This window comes from Halyomorpha halys, unplaced genomic scaffold, assembly GCF_000696795.3.
Source record: "Halyomorpha halys isolate HHAL.00 unplaced genomic scaffold, Hhal_1.1 Scaffold1215.1, whole genome shotgun sequence".
Lineage (NCBI taxonomy): Eukaryota > Metazoa > Arthropoda > Insecta > Hemiptera > Pentatomidae > Halyomorpha > Halyomorpha halys.
This window is the reverse complement of record NW_027114038.1, coordinates 73555-79533: the sequence shown is the minus strand read 5'-3', so window position 1 is coordinate 79533 and position 5979 is coordinate 73555. Positions and strand designations below refer to the sequence as shown.

Sequence of the window (5979 nt, the reverse complement as noted above, 5' to 3'; positions counted from 1 at the left end):
CTGATGGTAGTAATGTCTAATTATAATAATGCTAAGAGATTGGTACTGTTATATATGTTTATGAATTAAAGTATTTGAAATATTTATATTTATACTTTCAAAGCCAAAAAAAGGAGGAATAAAAAACGGGAGTGGTTTATATATACAAAAAAAAAAATCATCAGAATATTGATGATCTATTAGGAGCAAGAAATAATGACAGTGAACATGAAAATTACATTACAGATATTACATATACTATCAACTATCATGCCAAAGCTAGAGAGACGGAAATACACGACAGTAAATGTCATTGTCTGACAATAGTTTTTTTTTTTCCCTATAATAAAAAATACCAGATATTAAACATTGTTTAATCTTACATTGATATAGATCAGTTAAAAAAAAAAAAAAATGAAAAAATATATATACCTAAGTTGAAACTTTCGGCTAGTCCATTTCTTCGAATCTACTGTCACATCTCAAGCACACATTTGGCTCAAATATGTAATTTCAGTTTCGAACGACTTTTCTATTTTTATTTAGGCTGCTCAAACGCACAAACTATTTTGCGAGATTTGGTTATTTGGGCTTAGGGGTAAGGTTCCCTGTATCAAGACAATTTGGAATAAACAACGAAACTAAAAAAAATAATTGTCAAATGAAGTTTTAATCGAACATAGTAGAGGTATTCATGATGATGTGTTAAATGTAAAATGTTATAAGTATGGGATTGTGAGCAGCCCTATTTAAAGTCATGTTAAATGGTAATGCATTTCCTATGCATTACGCAAGAGCTCCTAGCGGATTTTTTGAGCAAGTTGTTTTATAACCTCCTTTCCAAAACTTCATGTTATTGTTTACCATTAAGTTTTCATTAAAGTAATTAATCACAACATGGCTAAATTGAGTGAAAAGTGTAAGTTAGTGTAAAAGTTTTGCTACTAAATGCCTTGTTAATCTTCTACCTTGTGATGAAGAAATCAAGATGAGCTAATTGACAACTGTCATTGCATTATTATTATTGTTATCCATTGGTTTATTAGATGCAAAAACATCGAAAACAATACTATTATAATCAATACAAAAACTACGAGTATACCTGCGATGATATTATATTTCATCTGTCACTGTTTTCAATCTACTGATAATTGAATAGTAAAATAATTTTAATTGATTGAAAATCATGGAATTGGATGGTAGTAGATTGAAAACAGTGACAGATGAAATATAATATCATCGTAGGTAAGAAGATATGTATAATAGCAAGAAGATATGTATAATATGCAAGTAGTGTCTAAAAAACTGAAAAACTACCATCCAATTCCACGATTATCAATCAATTAAAATTATTTTACAATTCAATTATCAGTTATCAATTTTTTATCATTTATGATTTAATTCAATATTTTGTTTAATTCTAAATTTCTTTTTATACTATTCCTTTTCAATTGTATGTTTCTCTAAATGTTGTTATCTCTTTTGTTCTATAGCCCTGATGAAGAACTGAAACTCAGATCGAAACATCGGCATAAAATAAATAAATATGGTTTTGTTTATTTATGTTGTTCTTTGCTGACCGCACCCCCCGACAAACTTCTCCATTCATGTATTATATATGTATGAAGTACAAAATGCTATTATTTTAATGAAGGGTAACTGTGGTAGTACGGAGTACGCACCAACGATCGTGCATTTTAAATATAGTAATAGCGATGCATTTCTAGGTAGTTCAATTTTAGTAGCAAACTGAAATAAAATATGATGATTCACTTATGGAATTAAATAAAATTAATTTAAGAAACATTATATTCCCTATGCTATTAGAAGTAATTAAGAATTATTAAAATTAAGAAGAATAAGAATAAGTATACAAAAATTTTTTTCTTGGGTAGTGTAATGTGGTGCGCAGTAGTTGAGAAGCAGGTGCCACCGTCGTCACACTTAATACCTGACGTTAGTGGTGGCAGGCAAACAAGGCCGACGGAAATAGAACATCTGTTTACTCGTTACCTCAACAAGCCGTTCGCATAAGTCCTTCGGCTAACGATGGTAAACAACTCAGAATGATTGGTTCACCCCACCATCAAACGCGTCAGGTACCACAAAAATCGATGGATCGATGTCAATGAACTTGTTAGGAAACCAAGTATGCCTTTACACCCCCCCCTCTCTTGAAGGGTATCGCCTTCCCGATTCGTATTTCAACGGTATCCTTCCTCCGGGAGCAATACGCCCTTCATCCAAGATTCAAGCGCCATCAAATCCGCTGAAGGGATCGTGTCTACAAAGTTATAGGGTGCCAGAACCTTAGCATTAAAGACAGGAGCTACAAGAGCCCAAGAAGAGAAAAAAAGGTTGTTTCAGCTCACTTTTAGATTATGATTGGAGAAGTTTGTCGGGGGGTGCGGTCAGCAAAGAATAACATAAATAAACAAAACCATATTAGTTTATTTAAAAACAATTTTGATCCTTTTTTTCTCAGCTTTATTCTTTTCAAAACTTTCCAACGTTTCGACCCTCAGGTCATTTTCAAAGATACCTTTATTTTGTTGTCATTTTCTTCTTTAAAAATGCCGGCTAATTGCCTTTGTCCCATCTATAGCTCCTTTTATAAAATTCTTTCTTAAAACTAAAACTTTTACTAACCACTACTCTTCTTTCTTTCATTGACATTTGCAAACCTTGTTTGCAATGTAAAAGTTTGCAAATATAAATGAAAGAAAGAAGAGTAGTGGTTAGTAAAAGTTTTAGTTTTAAGAAAGAATTTTATAAAAGGAGTTATAGATGGAACAAAGGCAATTAGCCTGCATTTTTAAGAAGAAGAAAATGACAACAAAATAAAGGTATCCTTGAAAATGACCTGAGGGTCGAAACGTTGGAAAGTTTTGAAAAGAATAAAGTTGAGAAAAAAAGGATAAACATTGCTTTTAAATAAACTAAACCACTCTCAAACAAGAATATATTAATAAAAATTAATCTCATATTTATCTATTTTATGCCGACGTTTTGATCTGAGTTTCAGGTCTTCATCAGGGGTTATGGCGTAGAAGGTAGGCTCGCAACTGGTAACAGTTACCTTCTACGCCATAACCCCTGATGAAGACCTGAAACTCAGGTCGAAACGTCGGCATAAAATAAATAAATATGGTTTTGTTTATTTATACTATTCTTTGCTGACCGTACCCTCCTCTACACCTTACGTCAACTATCTACACCTTAATTTTAGATTACTTTAATGAAAACTATGTATAATTACTAGTCAAAATAGATGAGTCTGACAAGTATTGTTAGGGGAAAAAATTGAAAAAATCTGTTTCAAGACGTTAAAAAATTACTTTTTCATTTGGAGTTCTACATCAACTTCCAACAACACTAGAAAACCTAAGAGGGTCATCATTTCAAGTAAAGTAAATTTGCTAAAATATGAGCCCTATTAAAACCATTTATGTCCAATGGTTCCCGAGATATAGCTATAAAAAGAAAAATTTCAGAAAAAAATGCACTGAAAAATCAGAAGTTAGTGAATTTTCAAAGAAGTACTGTTACTAAACCAATGGTTGTGCAAGGAGGTGATTTGGTCAGAATCACCCTCGACCGCCATATGTTTACCTAATTTAAGAGGCTAGGTGGCCCCCAGGAGGGCTCCAGAACCCACAGGAGTTGACTCACGGCTACAGTGTAACAGAAAAATATTTTCTGCCCAGTCGGATTCGAACTTAGGTCCTTGGAGTTAGTAGCCACGCCATTTACCCCGTGGCTACCGCACTCCCAATAATAACAATAATAATAATAAAATATTATAACAACAATAAATAAGAGAAAATCTTACCTTTTGTTTATCCTTTGTATTACAGATTTACTACTTCAAGAAAATTGGTGGACTCGTTTAAACTCTGTAAAAAGAATAATAAATTATAAAACAAATAAATACGGAAAAACCTTTTTTTATAAAAAAAAGAATATGTAATCAACACAAACAAATTTTATTTAATACAATTATTTGGTGATATAAATTATGGTAACTACAGAATTCTGCTTTTAAGTTTAAATAAACCAATAACTTTATAATTACAGACTAAGCCATTAACGATAGTATTAATTTTTTTTTAATAATTTATTTATTGATATTTACAACTGTATACATATATACACATCAAGTAAATTTGATGTTAGTGATATTATGACATGATAAAAACATGTGGAGAATCTACCCATTGATAGAACTCCAAAAACATTTCTAAAGGAGAAAATCTCCAGGCCATCTTCTTTTCAGACGCCTAGGAGGATTATTAGGTAATGAAGGAGAAGCCAGGTTAGAAACAAGTGGATTTGGGTGGTTGGGAAGTTTATTATGGAAGGATTGGTATCTGGTTCTGGCCAAATCGGCAACATAGGGGACATTGAGGTCCTGATGGATGATTTGATTTGTGACAAAGTAACTAGCATTAAGGATTTTACGAAGGATTTTGTACTGTAAGGATTGGGTTCGAGAGGAATTAGATGGTTTAGTGGAGCCCCATAGCTCAACTCCGTATGTCCAAATAAGTATTAATTTAAAATTTAAAGTTTAAAGTTATTATTCGGGAATCGGAAGGCCAGTAAGTGATTAAAGATACGAGATTTGAAGAAGGGAATAAAATTCCACAGAGAAGAGGAACGGATTAGGAAAGACTGTGAGGGGGTGTTTATTTACGGATTACGGGAATTTACTGAGGATGCGAATTGAAGGAGATCAGAAATATACGATGGACGGCTGGATTCAATAACTTGGTAGAGGAAGGATGCAAAGGAATATTTACGACAGGAGGGATAATGCCACTAAAACTCCTAATCGGGTGAAGAGGCGTATCTGGGTACTAGGATGACGAGGAAGCGTACAAAACAATTAATCAACCGAGTAATAAAGTTAACTATTATTTATAATTCTAATATTTTCTTGAGACTGGCTAATATTGTTTAAATAAATAAAATTTTAACTATTTTAGTATCAAAACCTTTTTATTCCTTTATAGTACAAGAGCCAGGAAGAAAAAAAGGCAGTTATCTCACCCCAATTTTTGGTTACTTTAATGAAAACTATGTATAATTACTTGTCAAAATTCATGAGTCTGCCAAGTATAGGTAGGGGGAATAAAAAATGGCGGCTGTTTCAAAACCTTAAAAAAACATTAATTTTTCATTCGGAGCTCTATATCTATAAAACTACCAACAATACTAGAAAAACTAAGAGAACATTATTTAAAGATGAGTAAATTTGCTGAAATATTATCCCTAAAAGAGCTATTTACGTCCAATAGTTATCGAGATATAGCTTTTTAAAAAGCAAAATTTCTTTAAAATCTTCTAAAAGATTAGTAGTTATCTAATTTATTTTGAGAAATCTATATCTCAGGAACTATGTGACGCACAGATGTCTATTAGCACTCAAATTATAGCTAATTTAATGGACTATAAAGACGTTTATGACCTTTTCCATCGTAGGAATAGTAGTTTTCATGATATTTGCTAAGATAAATTGATTTATAGTTGTTCGGACAATAAATTTGATTTATGAAAAACTTCATTTTAGAAACCATTTAATGTACAGATGTTTGCCAGCGCTGAAATTAAAATTAGTTAAATTTACTACAAAATAGTTAATTATGTTTATCTTTGAAGAAGTAGTAGTTTTTATGGATATTTGACAAAACAAATTTTAAAATAATTTAATTCGAAAAATTGACTAATGAGGGTAATTTGAGGACTGATATAAATGATCTGGGTAGAATAGCCTGCATGAAGTAGTTTTTTAAATGTTATGGTTTCAAAATTGTATTAATAAACTCATTCGCAAAGACCTTAACATCCCATTCGTTGCAGATTTGGCCCAAAACAGATATGCGCCTTTTTATTCCAAACTCCATAACCATCCTAACCCATTAATTCTTAATCTTTCATCCTTAACAATCCCTGATAATCCTCCGAGGCGTCTGAAAAGAAGATGGCCACGGGACCTTC

The 5979-nt window shown here is 31.9% G+C and overlaps 1 long non-coding RNA gene across 1 annotated transcript in view; it reads right to left on the bottom strand.

The window, feature by feature from the left end:
• LOC136796745 (uncharacterized) overlaps positions 1–5979 on the bottom strand; it is an 85134-nt gene that overhangs the window by 22264 nt on the left and 56891 nt on the right. The window contains exon 2 of the long non-coding RNA XR_010844485.1: positions 3812–3875. This is a non-coding gene — a long non-coding RNA (uncharacterized lncRNA). The remainder of the gene's footprint in view (positions 1–3811; positions 3876–5979) is intronic.